Source organism: Eptatretus burgeri, chromosome 18 (genome assembly GCF_056783735.1).
Source record: "Eptatretus burgeri isolate ZD-2024b chromosome 18, Ebu_testis_v1, whole genome shotgun sequence".
Taxonomy (NCBI): domain Eukaryota; kingdom Metazoa; phylum Chordata; class Myxini; order Myxiniformes; family Myxinidae; genus Eptatretus; species Eptatretus burgeri.
In genome coordinates this window covers 2,360,730-2,381,687 of record NC_140978.1, presented here as the reverse complement: position 1 = coordinate 2,381,687, position 20,958 = coordinate 2,360,730, and the positions used below count along the sequence as shown (strand labels likewise).

The 20,958-nt window shown below is 34.3% G+C and overlaps 1 protein-coding gene and 1 non-coding gene across 5 annotated transcripts in view; both read right to left on the bottom strand.

Moving 5' to 3' along the window:
- The window catches only part of POLG (DNA polymerase gamma, catalytic subunit), a 144,997-nt gene that overhangs the window by 107,071 nt on the left and 16,968 nt on the right, over window positions 1–20,958 (bottom strand). The window lies entirely within an intron of this gene.
- Window positions 18,486–18,592, bottom strand: LOC147008469 (U6 spliceosomal RNA). Its single transcript, XR_015053391.1, has one exon. It is a non-coding gene; the product is annotated as a U6 spliceosomal RNA (small nuclear RNA).

The window sequence follows — 20,958 nt, the reverse complement described above, 5'->3', positions numbered from 1 at the left end:
CTTCCACTAATTTGTTTCTCCAACTCTTTGTTATGTCTTTCCAATTCTTTTTGAGCCTGGAGTTGAGCCTTCCTTTCGTTGGCAGTTTTGACCGCTGTTGAAATACCACCCGTCAATGCTCCAACCGCACTGAAACCAGCAAATAAAGGAATTAGAAATGGGAGAAATCCTCCACTCGTCTCTCTTATTGAATATTTTTTCAACATTGGTTTTGTCATTTTAATTTTAAGTGAGCCAGTGTCATTCAAGATTTTAACCTGTTCTCTTGTGAGCAAAACATCAATTCTTACTGCTCCTTTTCTCTGAATTGTATTAACGTTAATCGTACAAGGCTTTTGATTTTGAACACAAGATGATAGTTTATGAAGATTGATTTGATTAACATATACCCCAGTTGGTACTTTGCCACTCATTTATTTAACAAAAAATTATGTGAGACTAATCATCACACCATTATCTGTATTAATCTGCAATTCTGTTTATTCCAAAAGCAAACAATATGTATCAACTTCTTCACTCTCTCCTCTTTCAATGTATAGGGAAGTATCCACTCGATTAGACTTTATAGTTTCTTTTTGAGCGCTCAGGTCAAACGTATAGATTGTATACAAACTTTTAAATGCTGTCATATCCAAAATAGGTTCTTTATTTCCATTACTTTCACACACCTTTTGGTAAGACTTGTATGCTTCAGCAAAATCATTTTTTTCCCAATTAATTTCCAATCTATCTCGTGGATAAAATGTTCCATCTAGAGAAACGCGAAGTTGTTTCACCTTTGCATTATCACTCAATGCATTATTCTTATCAGTCGCAGTATCACCATCTGGCTTTTTAAAAATCATCCACAGATATCGTGGCTTTCCTTCCAGAACACCCAAATTCCACGTGTAAGTAGTTTGATTGAGTTTAACGTGTTGACATCTTCTTTTGAGGTATGATACACTGAGTGGTTTCTTTGAGTTAAGTCTTCGATTCAACATCTCTTCTGTTTTAAGATTAGGAGTATATTCACTGATATACCAACTCATCTCCTCAATTACAAATTTATTCTGATCACCAAAAGCATTACCAACACCAAAAAGCAATCTATTTTCATTATCATTCCTTTGTAGTTGAAATCTAATTTTAAGACCATACAGAACTTTATCATAATCACAAAATCCAAATATACCTTTAAGAGGAACTGCCACAGTAAAACTATTTTCTGCTTTTGTATCATCATTATACATTCCTTTCCTTTGAATATATCCAGGGTCTGTGTTTGTTCCCGTTGACATATCAGGAATAAAACCTTCGACAGACCCCTTTCCCATTCTATCACTGAATGTATAGAGTGTAAATTTCATCATTTCAGATACAGCAGAGACATAATCAACCGCTTCAACTTCTTGTGTTCCAATATACAATCGCACACTATCAAACATTTTCCAGAAGAAATCATTTACAAGTGTAGCGTTTGTGTTATTCCCAGCCTTAGTGAATTTAAATTTACACAACAAGAAACTTTCGGAGAGATTCAAATAGGTTTGTTGATTATTTATTTCAAAACTTTTTGTACCATTTGTATTCCAGTCTGTTCCAGTTATTGCATTTACCTTGAAGTAATCTTCTTTTTTAGTGGAGTTTGAGATAATAATAGTATCATCCAAATCATAGATACTATCAATTGCTTCCATACTTGTATTTATTTAGGAAAAAAGATGTTAAAACTTTTGAAACCCTGATCCAAGTATTTGAATTATTTTCTGTCGTTCTTGGGGGGACAACTGAGTTTTACCTTTCTTAATTTCTTTTATTGCTTGTAATTTATGAGATTCTTTCTGAGCATCTTTTATACTCTTTACAGCACCTGCGACATTTCCCACAGCAGAAGCAGTTGAACCAATTAGGTCTTTATGTTTAAGAATAGTTGAACCAATACCCATGAGAGTATCAATTATCCCATCTCCTCTAAATTGATGTCCAACACCCCTTTGTCTCTTAGGTTTATAGTATCCTCTACCAAGATACATACCTTCACCCTTGTAGTACGGGGAAAGGAACATCCCATCCCCTGTAATTATTTTATATTTTCCCAACTCGTGCTTCCTCACATTAACCATCGTATTTATTTATTGAAAAACTTCACGTAGGTGAATTCTGATGGATATAACTTCTCCATTAAAAGAAATCACACGATTATCTTGGTCGGTTATCCTAAAATTTACTCTGTGTATGGTTTTTCCTGACACAGGTAGATAAACCAAATTTTTAGGCTCCATATTGAATTTATAACCAATTGGGGTTGAGTATGCGCTGAATGAAAATATTGTATTTGTTTTTAATCCATCATTATAAGCACCATCAATCAAATCACAGTGAATTAACACCGAATTTATTCCTGAGGATATTTGAATGACATTATCACTGTAAAACGTCCCATTAGTTTCAATCTTTTTGAGGAGAAACCTAATAACTCTCTAAATGAATTATCAATTGTGAAATCAACCTTGTAGTTATTTTTAACTTTAATCGTTGATTTTGAAGTATGTTTTTGAATGTTTATAACAATATTTTTTGGTTCATCACCCTGTTCTTTCATAAGACGAGCAATTTCGGAAGATATTTGAGAAATCTCGTATGCTCCGGGTGAGACTGTTATCGTTTTGTATCCACTTCCCGGATTATAACTAAACTTGTCATTTTTCTCGGTTATATTAAATAAGGTATTATGTCTCCATGGACAATAAAGATGCCTCATATTCTTTTGTTGTGTCAAGTTGTAGTGGGTATGGGAATGAAGATGTGTGGTCGCTTGTTGTGAAATTAAAACTCAGGATTGTGCTTCTCATCTTATTTAATATGAGATAAAATGTCTTTATATTGAGATTTATTAATTATTTTCATGTTCATCAACTGGTCTAAAATGGCTGATGCTTCATTAAAACAATTGTTATTTCCAGCCTTCTTACTGCCGAACAACAATAACAGTCTATTAACTAATTGCGATGGGTCATTTGGAAGAAAACTAATACCTGAACCAAGGATACTTAAAGCCTGAATAATGTGTTTCTCCTTCTCATTCTTCCTACTTTTACCAGAAAGAATAACCTTATAATTTAGAGTGTTCAGCAAATCAATATATACTCTATCATCATTATTTTCCATATCCAATGGTTTATCAATATACTTTGATTCATCCCTCACAGTTGAACCTTGTCTTCCATCTTTTGTGAGAAGAAACATTAATCTCGGAGTTAGTTTAACAGGGGTTGAGCAGAACTTAAGAACCTTAATTCATCATTAAATATCAATACCTTTTCTTGAACAAGATGAAATATTGCTGGTTGTTCTGTTGGAATGAGTCCTGCTTTGGTTTTTGAATCCGCTGAATATTCATTGTTTTGAACAGCATTCACAATATAATCAGGGGGTTGATTAATCTCTTCCAGTTGTTGAAATAAACCTTCATCATCATATTCTAATTCTCCTAAATGCTCTAATTCTTCCTCCGTCATTTGACTGAAATCTTTTAACATTTGAAGCTTTCTAGGAGTATATTCTACTGTGGGAACTGTGGAAACATCTTTCATGTTTCTTGGGAAGTTTTTAAAAGTGGTTTAAAAAATTTCTCTTGTTTTTTTTCAAATGCTTCTTCGCCCGTTAGTTTCTGTCTGCGTTTCTTCTTTATGTCTTCCTGTTGTTTTACAACTTTTGAAACCAACTCTTGATGTTCCTTAAATCTTCTTGCTCTTTCTTTTGTATCCATTTATTTATTGTAAAATATCATTTAATGAATTGTAAAGATCAACAGGGAAATTTTCCTTTTCTTCATCATTCAAGTAGATGTGTTCAAATAAATCCTTTTCTTTAAATATTTCATCAAATTCTTTATTAACATTAATGCGAGTTGTAATTTCTTCTTCACTAATCCTTGTATCTCTGCTTTTCATACGTTTGTGTTGAGTTTCTTCATCAACATCAAAACCGAATGATAAAATCTTCACTCCGCTCAGATATTTAATAATTTGTCTCGTTCCTTCTGGATTAGTTTCTAATATCCCAACACCACCAGATTTTAGTTTCTTTAACTCACTCTTACAATGTGAATATTTTGTTGTACCAAGAGAAACCTCCTCAAATATTTGTCCTTCATTCCTCAATCGCATATGTTCCTCCACTGAAATATAGTGATAATCTTCACCTTTTACTTCTCCAGGTCTTATTGCTCTAGTTGTTGTTGATACAATGCGTATCACGGGGTGTTTTTTAAGTAAATTTACAATATTCTCATTTGTACTACACAAGAACCTTGATTTATGAAAGTTTTTTCCAGAAGCAGATTTACCCACAAGATTTATAATAATAGTTGTCATTTATATATGTAATTGTTTATAAAACAAAAAATATATCCCTTAATATCTCATCTTGTTTCACAACAATATATTTATATTTTTCAGTCGTGTGCTTCATATAATCCTCAAATTTCTTTTTACTACATAATGTAGAACAATTATCTCTCCAAAAATTATTGATATCTATTGAATTTAACTTGAATAAAATAAAAGTATTAGCATTGTTTCTGATGGAACGACGAGGAAGTTGCAAGTACGATTGACTAAGATAAATACAATTACAAGAAGAATGTCTCCCTCTTGTGTAGTAGCTGTCCATTACCGTTTGGTTTCTCTCATTAACACAATCATCAAAGATAACGAGGTTCTTTTTTGATTTATCCAAATCTTGGGGAGACGGTATATCATCCGTATTATCACTAAGAATACAAGTTATAAGATTTGATTTCTTTTTACATCTCTGTGTATCACAAAATAGTTGAATTATATCTTCAATGTTATAATCATTTAGGTTTTTTTGACGTTTAAATAAACCTATTATATCTTCTTTTTGAAGACCAGCATTAAAACCTTGTGAGAGTAGTTGATACTCTGGTTGAAAACTCGACTTTGTGAAAATTATTAAATTATCATAATCTAAAAAGTTGGGAGTGAGGAGCATTTTTAAAAGTAAGCAGGTTTTTCCACATCCACTTGAACCAACTATGAGACATCTTAATGAATTTGGGAGATTTTTATGGTTGTTAAATTTTATCTTATTTTCCCAAATAGGTAAAAAATCATTCATTTATATATTTGAAAAACAGGTTATTTAATTTATTATTGGCTTTTTTAGAAACTCTATATTTTATCCTAAGTTCAGGTTTAATTTCAAGATAATCCATTATTTTATTTATACAATATCTTGTGTTGATATTTCCCTGAAAATTACATCCATGAATAATATACAACAACAATCCTTTGAACATTTCTCTTATACGTTCAGTTTCTTCCCTTGTAAGGAAAGGTGTGTTATCATCCTCATACTTTACATTCATTTCTCTAATCAATCTTGTAAAGTAATTAATTTTTGGTGTAAATCTAAAAGAATTATTTTCCTTTTTATATTTTTTATTATCATTAATTAGAAGATAATCACAGAATATACATTGTTTATAGGCTTTTGACTCTGTGTTTAATCCCCGTCTTTCACACGCAGGACAATTCTCAAATTTGTCATATGGAGAATCAGGAAAGTCTAGCATATTTATAAAGTAAAACTTTACTTAAACTGAAATTCATCTATACTTTCAGTTGTATATTACCATCGATATCGATATACTTTTTTCATTATCAGATTCAACGACAACATTTTTTATATTAAAGGTAATTTTAAAATTATCGTTAACTACTATTGAACGAAATGTCATTTCACCTGATATATTAACATCCTTTATTTCATCAGGATTTACATCTTTAAGGTTGTTGAAAAAAATACAAATTTCTCCTTGCATATTACAGATGGTCTTATCTTTTCTTTCTAAAGCTTCATCCATAAGGTTTTTGTTCTTTGATACTTTTTCTTGTTTCATTGCTTTTTCTAGTTTTGAATATATTACTAGAAGGAGAGGAGAAACTTTTGTTAGAGATACTTTAATTGATGTTCTACCAGGTATACTAAAAGCCCTTCCACTGAAGGAAATTGAAGAACTCATATTATTTACCATAATAGTTTTTATCCAATAGTTGTTATATTTATCTTTGTTCAATTTTACATCCTTGACATATTTCTCAGTATCTTTAACAGATGAAGAGATTGATTGAAACTTGTCTTTTGTGTCTTGAAACATTGTATTTATTAAGTGAAAAAGTTGGAGGATAAAATGTTTTAAGCACAGATTCACCTATAAATTAAACGAAATTTTCATCAAGAAAATTTTAGTTTAAGCAAAGTTTTATTCTATAAATATGGTGAATACAACGTACTGCGATGTTTGTAATCACGAATATAAACATTATAGAAAACACCTCCGAACCAACAAACACACATTTAATCTATTTCATCAAATATCTCCTCTTGAGTTGGAAAGAAAACATTATGATATCTGTTCAAAGGATGTTTTGAAGAGTAGTTATAATCAACATCTTCAATCACAAAAACACAAGAAAAATGAGTTTAAAGTAAAGGGAGACTATTATATTGAAAACACTGATGGGGCATTTAAAGGGCATATAAAAATAAGGATTTTTCAATTTGGAGAACCCGGTCCATCATCAATAGCTGAATCAATTGAAATAGTGAAACCCGATGTTGAAAAATTTATTAAAAAGACATTAAAAGAAATGAAAACTTTAAAGTTTTATATGGGAGTGAAAATGAATATGAAAAGACAAGATGAAGAACAAACTCCTTATATTAGAACAGATCTTCATTTTATAACATCATTTCAAGATTTTTTGAATAGTGGGGTTTATGAAGAACTATCAAGACAAGAGGAGGATGTTGATAATAGTGGTAGGAAGTGGATTCAATATGAAAAAAAATCATCTTTTTAGATATACACATTCTAAAATCAAACCCTCTTAAAGCTTCTTCTTATATTGAATTACCAAAAGAAATAAAACTAAAGAAGGCAGTTGTTAATATTAAGAACAATGATAATAAATGTTTTCTCTGGTCTGTTCTTGCTCACTTACATCCACCAAAATGTAATTCAGAAAGAGTAAAACAATATATGAAATATGAGAATACCTTGGACATTAAAGATTTTAAATTCCCAATGCCACTAACAGATATTCCTAAATTTGAGAAAAAGAATAATCTTTCTATTAATGTATATGGATTAACGGATACAAACAAAGTTCAAATATTAAAAATTTCAAACAACTATAAAAATGAAGAAACACACATTGACCTTTTATATTTTAGTGTTGGAAAGAATTCACATTACACATACATCAATAATTTATCAAGATTAATCTCTTCTCAGGTATTCAGAACAGCAAACAAAATATATCCTTGTAAGCGATGTCTTAATTCATTTCATACAAAAGAACGATTAGAACAACATTCAAAATATTGTAGTAATCATAAATCAGCTGTAATTACAATGCCTAAACCTGGTGAAAAGATTTATTTTGAAGATTATAATAAATCTATCATGCACCCATTTGTGATATACGCTGATTTTGAATGTATCCTTAAAAAGATAAATACTGCTTCTCCTAATCCAAAAGAACCATATACAAATAAATATCAAAAACATATTCCTTGTGGTTTCTGTTATTATATCAAATCATCTGTTGGAGAAAAGTATAACAAACTTGAACATTATCGTGGAAAAAATGCTTCACAAGAGTTTGTAAAACGATTAGAAAAGGATTGTATAAGACTCACTAAATTAATGAAAGAAACAAATGAACCGATGAAATTAACCAAAGAAGAAAAATTAGAATTTAGAATGAACAATATCTGTCATATTTGTGAGGGGGAAATTAAGGAGTCTAAAGTTAGAGACCATTGTCATCTTACTGGTAAATATAGAGGTCCCGCTCATTCCTGTTGTAATCTTAATTATAAATTACCTTCTTTTATTCCAGTCTTTCTTCACAACAGCGCCAACTATGATACACATCTATTTATAAATGAACTTTCAAAAACACCAGGGAATATTTCTGCCATAACAAACACAAGTCAAAAGTATATTTCATTTTCAAAAATGATATTCACAAAACCTTTAACTCGTATTAGGTTTCTAGATTCTTACAAGTTTATGGGAACACCACTAGCCTACCTCGCATCAAATCTAAGCTCCACGGACTCTTTTCCAAATCTTAATTCATTCTTTCCAAAAGAGGAAATTCTCACTAAAGAGGAAATTCAGATTAAAGAGAGAATTCAAAGTAAAGAGGAAACTCTAATTAATGAAGAAATTCTAACTGAAGATGAAATTCTAATTATAAAGAAAATTCGAACTAAAGAGGAAATTCAGATTAAAGATGAAATTCTGATTAAAGAAGGAATTCTTACGAGAGAGGAAATTCAAACAAGGAATGAAATTCAAAGTAAAGAGAAAATTCTTACAAGTAAGGGAATTTATCCTTATGATTATATGGATTCATTTATGAGATTTAAAGAAACACAACTTCCTTCAAAAGAAAGTTTCTATAATAACCTTTATGAAGAAGAGATAAGTGATAAGGAATATAAACACGCACAAGAAATATGGAAAATATTTAAGATAAAGAACCTTGGAGAATATCACGATTTATATCTAAAAACAGATGTTTTATTGTTAGCTGATGTGTTTGAAGCTTTTAGATCACTCTGTCATAATAAAAATTGTTATGGATTAGATCCTGCCCACTATTTCACAGCTCCTGGTTTAGCTTGGAGTGCAATGTTGAAAATGACAAAACAAGATATAGATTTAATCAGTGATGTGGATATGCTTTTGATGATTGAGAAGTCCAAGAGAGGTGGAATATCACAAGTATGTTCAAAAAGATATGCTAAAGCAAATAATAAATATCTTCCAAATTATGATAGTGAAAAAGATAGTAATTATTTGATGTATTTTGATGCTAATAATTTGTATGGATGGGCAATGTCTCAATCTCTGCCTTATGGTAAATTAGAGTGGGTGGAAGAAAAGGATTATGAAAAGGCTTTGATGAATATTGTTATTTCTTCTCAAGAGGAATTGAATGACGAAGAAGAAGGTTATTATTTTGAAGTTGATTTGAGGTACCCGAGTGATCTTCATAATAAGCATAAAGATCTTCCTTTTGCATGTGAGAAAGAAACTCCAAAGAAAGAATGGTTAAGTGATTATCATAAAAGTTTTAATATTAAAGGTAAATCAACAGAAAAGTTATTAACAACATTCTATGATAAAGAGGGATATGTTTTGCATCAGAGAAGCTTAAAACAGTTTTTGAGAGAAGGATTGAGAGTAGCTAAAATTCATAGAGTTTTAAAATTTAAACAAAGTCCTTGGGTGAAAAAGTATATTCAATTCAATACAGATATGAGAGCAAATACAAAAGTAAAATTTGAAGGGGACTTTTATAAATTAATGAATAATGCTGTATTTGGAAAGACTATGGAAAATGTTAGAAACAGGCAAAACATTAGATTCGCAACATCTTGGAAAGAAGCTTCGAGATTGATAAATAAACCAAGTTTTGAGAGAGAAGAGGTTTTTTCAGAGAACTTTTCTGCAATTCATATGAAAAAGGAAAGTATTGTAATGGATAAACCAATTTATATTGGAACAGCAGTTCATGATTTATCAAAGATATTGATGTATGATTATTTGTATAATGACTTAAAGAAAGAGTATGGTGAAAATGTTTCATTGTTGTATATGGATACTGATAGTTTTATCCTAGATATAAAAACTGATGATGTTTATGAAGATATGAAGAAAAATATTGGAGTATATGATACAAGTAATTTCAGCAAGAAGAGTGAGTTATTTTCCAAAAAGAATGAAAAGGTTATTGGTAAGTTTAAGGATGAGTTGGGTGGAAAAGTAATGAGTGAGTTTATTGGATTGAGAGCAAAGGCATATGCTTATAAGTATGGTGAACAGATTGATAAGAGGTTAAAGGGAATAAAGAAATATGTAATAAAGAAATCAATAACTTTTAGAAATTATTATAATTGTTTGATGAATAAGAAAGAAGAATATAGGAAAATGAATACAATAAGAAGTTATAAACATAACATATATAGTGAAGAAGTAAATAAAAAGGCATTAGGAGCCTTTGATGATAAGAGATTTATTTTAGATAATGGAATAGATTGTGTTCCATATGGATATTGTATGATAGAGTGTATAAAATAGATTATGTTTTAACGATGGGAAGATTGGTTAGGGTTTTTAAGGGCTACCGCCGTTTTTTCACAATATATAAATGGTTAAACCAAGTATTAATCAAACTAAAGAGTGGAGAAAATCTCAGTCTTGGTATATAAATGGAAAACATAATGAATGTGAAAAATATCAAATAAGTCTTATTGAAAAAATAACTAAAACAAAGGTAAATAAAACAAATAAGCGAATTAATTTAAAAACTAGTAAGTTAGAGGATGTAAAGAAAAAATGAATATCCTTGAATGGACTGAAAACTTTGATGGTTATCAATTGAACAATGAAAAACAATTTACTATAATCTCAAAATGATATGTGGCTCAGGAGGTGGTCAGATGAGAGCATTAAGAGAAGTTTATCATTTCGTAATGGCACAAATGGGGTATCTTAAAAAATATAAAGATTCAAATGTTTTGTTTGTCAATATTTTAGATGGGGATTATTGTGCAAAGAAAATTAAACTATTGAAGGAATTTGAGAATGAACAAATCTTTATAGGTTCAATGAGTGAGCTGTTCAACCCCCAGGTGTTCAATTCAATGAGGTTCAACCTCCAAGTTAAAAGGGGAGACAAATAAATATACCTTGGGATAAAAAGGGGGTTTATTTTTAGGGAAAAAAATATGAATCGCTGAAAATCCCCCATTCATTTACATGGGGAAAAGTGAGCCAGAATCAGTATTCTTACCCTACTTATACATATATATATATATATACATATACATATACATATACATATATATACATATACATATATATATATATATATATATATATATATACATATATATATATATACATATATATATACATATATATATATATATATATACATATATATATATATATATATATATATATATATACATATACATATATATATATATATATATATATATATATATATATATATATATATATATATATATATATATATATATATATATATATATATATATATACATATATATATATATATATATATATATATATATATACATATATATACATATATATATATATATATATATACATATATATATATATATATATATATATATATATATATATATATATATATATATATATATATATATATATATATATATATATATATATATATATATATATATATATATATATATATATATATATATATATATATATATATATATATATATATATATATATATATATATATATATATATATATATATATATACATATATATATATATATATGTATATATATATATACACACACACACACACACACACACACACACACACACACACACACACACACACACACACACACACACACACACACACACACACACACACCTTGAAGCCTTCCAATCCTGTCCTCCAGTTGCTCTCCTCATTTAACCATGTCTCACTTACTGCAAGTATATCGTACTCCTCATTATCTTCTTCAGCCTCAAGCTCTTCCATCTTATTATTTAAACTCCTGGCATGGGTATAGAATATGCTTAACTTATCCTTTCCTGAAATTATGTTTTATTGCCTGGCCCTACAAATCACAATTCTGTCATCAGTTCCTTCATTTATAGCTTTCCTACTCTCCGCTGACTTAAAATAGCCTGAATTCCTTCCTCAATTTCCACTGCAAACCTTGCTTCCCTCCTTTCTATTTAACATTTGTTCATCATTCTGGAAACACTCCCTTTGTCCCTAAAATGATTCCCACTGCTTCTTCAATGTAAAACATTCCTCCCTACACCATTCTTCCAGTCATTGCTTCACATCTATCACTCTGCTCAAAATTTCTACATAATTTCGTAATCCTGAAAGAATCCCAGAAAACATTACCCTTTGCTTTCAGGCACTTAACCAATATCCTGTATCTATTTTTCTCGATTTTTCGAACAGCTCGATTTTCAAATCCTCTGAATAAACGTTCCCTCCATCAATTACTCCCACAGTATACCACAACAAACGTCTTCCTGCCGTGACCCGATATAATGGGATTATGCATTTGTTTTGAATGAATGTTTTCAATGTTGATGGATTTACGTTGTCCAAAGGTGGCGTTGGGATAAATAAAAATTGCAATTTTTGTATGCATTGGACAATGCCCATCTTGACCTGTGATAATGCTTAGTCGAGATCTGCAATATGTGTGTGTGTGTGTGTGTGTGTGTGTGTGTGTGTGTGTGTGTGTGTGTGTGTGTGTGTGTGTGTGTGTGTGTGTGTGTGTGTGTGTGTGTGTGTATATATATATATATATATATATATATATATATATATATATATATATATATATATATATATATATATATATATATATATATATATATATATATATATATATTTTTTTTTTTTTTTGACCGGAGATTAGTCATGTCCTCTGTTCAAGTGGATGACTAAATCCAGAAAAGTGAAATGGTAATTTGTGTGTGTTTGCTTTGAACACTCAGTGCACCAAAATACCCAGGATGAGTCGTACAAAAAATGTTTATTGTTTCTTAAAAGTTGTCAGTCAGTGCTTTTTTATACAATACAAGTACAAAAAGTACAATTAGCTTGAATGAAAAAACAATGAAATGTAAAAGAAGAAAAAAGTCTTACCTTTGATACCAGGATGCAGTGAAAACAGCCACCACCGTAATGGGGCGGAGTGAGTGCTTGGTCAGCACAGAGGATAGGGGGAACTGATTACTAGCTGACACTGACCACTGTGTGCACACTGTCCCAGCCTATTATTCGGCTGGTTATTATTAGGTTCAGAACAAATTGTGTTCTGATTACTTTCAAGCTTCCAAACATATAATTATAAGGAATAAAAATTTTGTAGAAACAAATAAAACTTTCGATTCCCAATGCTGTTTTAACGAACGAATTTTAAATCGATAAAATGGAAAGTTTTTTTTTTTTCAAATCCGAAAATGTATTGGGCAATTGCAGGCAAATTAAAAGTTTGTTAAAGATGGCTTATGAAGCAGTGCAAGCAAAGAACCTGTCCTCCTGGGGGGGGGGGGGGGGTGTTAATTCCTTTCGAATTACACACAGAATTGGTGTATTCCCCCACAATTGGCATCTTTTGGAATGAGTTGTAATACCCACTACCAGCGTGAGTGGCGTTATGCCATATATATATTTACATGGAGAGAACCGTGGTCCTACCCCCACCCAAATTCTTTGGAACTACGATTTTTTTTTTTTTGAGCTAATGTGGAATTGGAATTCCAGATAAAGTATTGTCATCGTGCACCGTCTGTCCATCCGTCCGTCAGTCCGTCTCATATTGACTTTTACGGCCAATCCGCTGGGGCTATCCAACTGAAATTTGTCAGCAAGGTTCCGCTCCTGACTGGTAACAGGGATTGCAAAGCTCATTCCGGTCACATGACTTTGTCGGTCAAAATGGTGAACTTAGTAAATTCCTTCAAAAATCTTCTTCCAGAAACCTACCAGTCAGAATGCTCTCAAATTTGGGTTACAACAATATGTCAGGGTAGGGATGTTAAATTGCGTAGGTGATGCTAATCATGTGACCGGAAGTGTGTCAAAATGGCCGGTTTATTCAATTTTGGGGAAAATTGCATAAATTCCTTCAAAGATCGCTTCTCCAGACCCACCAGTCAGAATGCTACCACATTTGGGTTGCAGCATTAGGATAGGGTCCTGATGTTATTTTGCGGAGGTTATCATGATCACGTGACTGAAAGTGTGCCAAAATGGCAGACGTAATAAATTATTGGGAAAATCCATAAATTCCTTTAAAAGCCTTCTTCTTCAGACCCACCAGTCAGAATGAATTAAAACTAGTTGTTTCATAGTATACTGTTTCGTTTAACTCAATAAAGTCTGTTTTTAAAGGTCTGCATTGCGATTGTGTAGTTCGAAATAACATATTTATAATTTTCTTATTCTACACCCTTTCCTCCAGCCATTTCCCACATTGTACATATCACAAATGCATTCTCCTCACAGATGCTACCCCAAACCGCTTTGAACCGGTTTCATGAATGCCTGGGACCATTCATCATACTAAAATCCAAGGCCACTGTGGCTCCTCCGATGAACACAGGACATAGTGGAGGTGGTGGTGACTCGAGCGAAGGAGGGAATCGATAAAAGACACAACAGAGAGCTTTTTCGTCAGACTCGGAGGCAGACGCAGAGAGAACCCCCGGATTATTTTGAGCTTCTTGCTTCTTCACACACACACAAAAGTCCTTTGCGTTTTCCACTCCGCCCTTTCACTTTTCTCACTCATTCTCACTTATTTATTTTGCCCTCTTTCATTCTTTCATTCACCTGCCCTCTCACTCTCATGCCTTTATTTCTTTCAACACTTGCACACATCCAATACCTCTCGTCCTTGCGCACCTTCACATTGAGTCCGGTCAATACACTCACACCACCTGGTTGCCTCACCGACCCCACTTTGCCTCATATACCTCCAGCATTTCCCACCACAATGTTGAACATCGAGTCCATGCCATGAGTGGTCCATCACCAAGTGTGATGAGGGGGAAGAAGCGGAGCGTGAGGGGTCTGGACGCAAGGTCATCAGCCGAACCATGAGGTGGTGCCAGCTCAGCCAGGCTATCGCAAGGTGTGCAAGGGCATGATACACGACCTCATCTTCATCTTTCTTTTATCTCTCACCACATCTTACCCTCACCCATCTCTCTTTTGCCATGGATGCATGTGGCGCCAGGTTATCGAAAAGTGGATAAGTCATTGATGATAAGGATCTGAGCACATGACTGTTGTTTGAGGGATAAGTGGAATTGTGTGCAGGCCTTAAAATTATTGTGACTTTGTGTAAATCTCTCCCTTTGCATACAGTAAATGACTGTGAATTTGCCTCCTTTGTAAATACATGTGAGTTTCTCATACTCATACATGCTGAAATCCAGCTTGTGTCTTCTGTCTGTCCTGATAGCAACATAAGACAGCTGAGGTGTTTGGCCAGCGCTAATTGATTATCTAAGTGAGATCGCAGACATGATTATGCAACATTGGTTTCACTCGGCCAACTGACTAAGATCTATCGTGTGACGACTAGCATGGTACCCGCTCACACTCGGGCTCTGGACATGGGATCCTGCGAGAAGTAGAAAGATCCCTCAGGAAGCTGGTGTTTCTCGTTTTTATGGCGGTATAATTGGAGAATTGTTTTTGGGGTTTTGTCATTTATGGATGGTGTGCAGTGCTAGGAAGTAGGAATCTTTTTTTAGGAAAGTAGGAATCCCATACCACATCTGCCATCTCTATGTGTTATAATGGCTTAAAAGCATTAAATTTCCTGCTGTTTGACACTGATTCAAGTACATTGTACAATTTCTGTATGAACTCCTTGACCTTTTTGGGTGTCGGTGTCAAGTCAATCTGATGACAACTGGTCACATTATAAGATATTACTTTCTGGAATTTTAGGGGCATTTAGCACACATGAGTTTCTGTTTTTCTAAATAAGTTATTTATTGTGAACAAACAAACATTCATTGTACAAAAATGACGATTTTGACCTTTTCATGACCTCGACCTTGACCGTTGTACTCTTAATTTTGTAATTGGTATTAGAGTGTGGGGAAAGGAACAGTCAACATTTTGGTGTTGGTTTTATGCAAATCGGATAAGAATTGACTGTGTTATGACAAAAGCCGCACATTTTGCAGTGTCATGACCTCCCCTGACCTTTGACTCCCAACCGCTAATAAGGGTTATTACGTCATTGTGTCATGTCACATATCACAAGATGGGGCATTGAATTCTGAACATTTTGGCATTAGTTGCATGCAAATTGGATACAAATTGACCGCGCTATGGTAAAAAGACGATTTTGACCTTTTCATGACCTTGATCTTCACCAAAATCGAATCAGTTCGTCATGGTCACACACCCAATGTATCCTATCCACCAAGTTTTGTCCGAATCCGTCTACAAGTTTTTGAGATATTCTGCACACAAACAAACAAACAGCCAAACAAGAAGATGTCATGTTGAGCACGATACTTGAAAATTTTATGAAACAAATTTCACCTCAAAATAATTGGTGGTTGAATTCAGTGAGCAGACATATATATCCTCTTCAAATTTCAAGTCAATCAGATAAAAATTGAGGATTTTAGAAATGCCAACTTAGTTGTTGACCTTGGGCCTATGTTGACCTTTTGGTCCATGTTGACCTCAAAAATAATTGGCTGGTTGAATTCAATGACCTGAAATATAAATCCTCTTCAAATTTCAAGTCAATCAGATGAAAATTGAGGATTTTAGAAATTCGACAAATTTGTTGAGCTTTTGACCTCAAAAAAATTGACTTTTCCCTTTAACAAACTCTACCATGTGGTGAAGTTTCGTGAAGATCGGTTGAAATTTGTGGCCTGTCGGCAATTGACAGACAGACAAACAGACAAACAAACAAGCAGTCATAGACTGGTACTTACGAAATCATCAACTTCACCTCTGACCTTGTCTAATAAAAGCTGTCTCTAGAGAAGGTAGCAACGCAAACCAGAAGTTTCTACGATGATCCTGTACCAAACCATCAAAAATCGTAACGTCGACCGAAGCAAAAATCTCCATTTCTCCACGCAAGTATTTAATATTATTTTATCAAAGTCACAAAACCGTAATATTCGGCCATCCACCAACAATCTTTACATAATCCGACGGCTTAGCGAGTCAGGCATGCGACGATAACCTTTATTGGGATAAAAAAAATGACTTTTAAACACCATCTTTATCGAAAACACCATCAGCGCGCATACGGAAAACCTTTACGTGACTCAATGACGCCTCTGCTCGAGCGCACTGCACCACGTGATGAGCCGTGACACGGCGAATGAAATATTTTTTGTACAATCTTAAAACGTCTCCAAAACATCCGCTTTTTACCAGAATTTCGACAACTGAGTGTTAAGCGTCCTAAGCGATCGCAAAAACCGAAGACAAAATTAAAGTCGAAGTTAAAACGAACTCGTAACGTCGACCGAAGCAAAAATACTCCATTTCTCCACATGAATTTACGGAATTATGTTTGACCTCACTGTGACCTTGACCTTTGACCGATTTTGAGCAAAATCTAATCAGCGCTAGCCATCACCCTCCTGAATCACGTGGTGTAATTTGACATTGGTAGCTTCTTCCGTTCTCGAGTTATCATGCCTACAAACAAACACACAGACACACACAAACAAACAGAGGACGGAAGTCATCAATATACTTCCGAAATCTAACAAACAGACAGACAGACAGAACAAGAAAAATAGGTCATGGAGTGAACGATACTTGCAAAATCCACCCCCCTCTCCAAAGGTTGCCATGGATACATCAAATTGTCCATTTCATGAAGATTAAAATTGACAATCTTAATCAAAGCTCAAGTCAACCGGATGCTGTTATGGTGAAAATTGATTATTTTTCAGATTGAATTGGATGATTTTAGAAATTTGTCCTTGAGTTGATCTTTGACCTTTTGATATCAAATATAGTTGGTTTCCAAATTCAGCGACGCACTATGCAATTGCTAATTAATTCTCAGGTTAATCAGATGAAAATTGACGATTTATCAGAGGAAATTTGATGATTTTAGAAGTTTGACCTTGAGTTGACCTTTGACAGTTTGACCTCAAAAATAGTTGGTTTCCCAATTCAGTGATGCAATGTGCAAATGTCGTTCAGATCTCAAGTCAACCGGATGAAAAAATGACGATTTTAGAAATACGACCTCAAGATGACCCTTGACCTCAAAATTAATCGGTTTCTCAGTCGAGACTACCTCCACAATTTCGTTGTTTCTTGACCATTGGCTTAGAATTGGGACCTGCAGGTGATAAACAGAAAAACAGAACTCATCCACCAAGTTTTGTCAGAACCGGTCCGCAACTTTTTGAATTATCATACTGTGTTATCGTTTTTGGCCTCATATCCAAATGGTAAAGAATCACTTGAAAAGTTTTTTAAACCTCTCGGATTCGGATCTTCACCAAAATCGAATCACTTTGTCCTCGTCAAACACCCAACATGTCCACCAAATTTCGTCTGAATCCCTGTATAACTTTTTGAGATATCCTGCTCACAGACAGCAGACGGTGGTGAAAACACAACCTCGTAACTAGATGTAAAAATGTATGTATGGTTACATTAGATAACTTTGTTGAAGTGTGCTTTAGATTTACTTTCGGCCTCTTTGTGCGCAATATAAAGTTGGACAGCTCGTTCACATTACAGTGAGGTTCGTCTGCACAGTCAGTTGACCACAGGACATTCTCCCATGTTTGCAGGATTGGATGAGGTTTACAGAAAAAGTCAAAAATATGGAACGCTTCACGAATTTGCGTGTCATCCTTGCGCAGGGGCCATGCTAATCTTCTCTGTATCGTTCCAATTTTTGCATATGTACTGCCGAAGCGAGTACACTCCTATGAAGTAATCGGAACGCTATTTATACCAACTATCATGGCCCCCGTCTAACATTGAAGGTGACAAATTTGTTATAATTGATATTTTGCTACATTGCATTCATCATCTTTCTTCAGTCTTATTATAATACAGTTGTATTAAAGAATCAAGATGAAATAGTTGAGCTTTAACTGAACTTTAGGATGAAATAATTTACTTGCCTGACCGTGCACGCAATGCATTATGGGACCTCGATCAGAAACTGTTGTAAATGCTGGATGATGTTCACACGTGACACGAGCATAAGATTATTGTATATCCTTAAGAATATCATGCCCACAATGAATGGCATTGAGCCCTTTCACACCTTTATATGTTTGAGTTCCAATTTTGGACATGTTGCTCATACACCGCTCGGGCCTCGTGTCTCTGTCTCTCTCTCTCTCTCCCAGCTTCCGTGGACTCAACTTTGATCCAATGCGCGGCTCACACGATGCTCCTCGTATGTCGAAGTTTTAAAATACTCTCCAATCTCTATCAAGCATGACTTCCCGTCTCACCTCAAGGATATTATTGTTTCACGAGCAAATACAACCCGTCGCTTCGCTGACAGGGGGTAATAAGGAGGGGGGAGAGGGAAGAGGGGACAGCCACAGCCACCCAGTAGTGACTGGATAAGATAACCAGGCACACACTGGTAGGCATGGATGATCCACAAAATATATAATGGAGAAGAAAGTAAATACCTTTGGATTTTTTTTTTTGTAATGCCTTGAACAAACCTTGGTACATCACAGGTGATAATGGTTGTGGTCAAGTTTCATCGAAATTGTGTGTGGTTTCAGAAAAGAAAGCAAACACATATTTGGGGGGGGGGTACCCCCCTCCCCCTGGTGTTGGCTTAATGGTTAGGGTGGCGAGCTTTGGATCCTCAAGTCCTGAGTTCAAATCCCACTCAGCTGTTGAATTAATACCAGGTGGGGTTAACTCAGCCTGTCATCCTTCCGAGGTCGGCAAAAGGAGTGCCAGCATGCTGGTATACTGTGTCGGAGTGGTGATCCATCCCGGATTGTGCCCAATAGCCAAGGAGACTGCATTGGCAGCACCAACGCTCTGCAGAGTATGGTCCTAATCTCCTCCCCCCCCTCCCCTGATACCCCAATCTTTTTAATGTCATGAACAAACTTTGGTACATCACAGGTGATGAAAGTTGTCATGAAGTTTCATCGGAATTGTGTGTATCGTTTGAGAAGAAAGAAAATACCTCTTTGGGGAGGCAACCCACCCACCCCTCCTGGGTGTGCGCTGGCTTTCAAAAGGAATTAGCCACTGTGGATAATCCAGGTTTCGAACGATTAGCCACAGGAGAAAGGAAATGCCACATATTTTATTCAAAAGTTTTTTTTTTTAGCAATATGAAATAATAAGTTAATTTTAAGGCGGATGTGTGAGTTTGAATGGTGAGGTTGGTTGGATGAGTGAGTTTGACATGTGAGATTGGTTGAATGAACGACCATCAGGGGAGGTGGTGATTGTGAGGGGTGGTGGTGGTGGTGATGGTGATGGTGTGTGTGTGTGTGTGTGTGTGTGTGTGTGTGTGTGTGTGTGTGTGTGTGTGTGTGTGTGTGTGTGTGTGTGTGTGTGTGTGCGTGTGTGAACTCGATGGGGAATTGAATAATTAAAACCACTTCAGCAGACAGTTTGGGGATTATGTGTGAGAATTCCCTACAGTACTCGTGCTGTGGGATGTCAAATGGACCAACGCTCGGGTTTTCTCATGGTCCGATAAACTCTGTATGCTGTTTTGGCTTTGAACACTGTACGTGATACGTGATAAATGGATGGTCTCCACGGAGCATCATTTTGATTTCAAATTCAAATTCAGTTCTGTTTCCACTTTGCATGTTTCGTAAGGCTGATCGACGTTACGGGTTCGTTTTAACGTCAGTTTCAATTCTGGTTTCATTGTTGGGGTCATTAAGCATGTTTTATACTTGATTTTCGTAAATCTGGAAAAAAAACTGTTATTTTATGGGGTTTTGCGAGTCACGTGACGTGCCGTCGGATTTAACAGGCACGACGAAAGCACGAAATCGTCCCGTCGAAGGACAGCTTATCGTGAGGGTTTACGAGATGGATTAGCACATTTTACAAAGTTTGGGGACGCCCTTCATAGCATTCTGTAAAAATTCCGATTTAAAACGAACCTATTTGAGATGTCGTCAAATATTTGTTACGTGAGTTTGATCGTAAAAACCAACGCGCTGATAAGACGCATTGCTCATGTGAGTGCGTGATGACGTAATCACGCATGGGCCGAGCGCGCTTTGATAAGCTTGAAAGTGCAATTAACACCCTGCTGTGAACGTGCCTGTGTGTCGA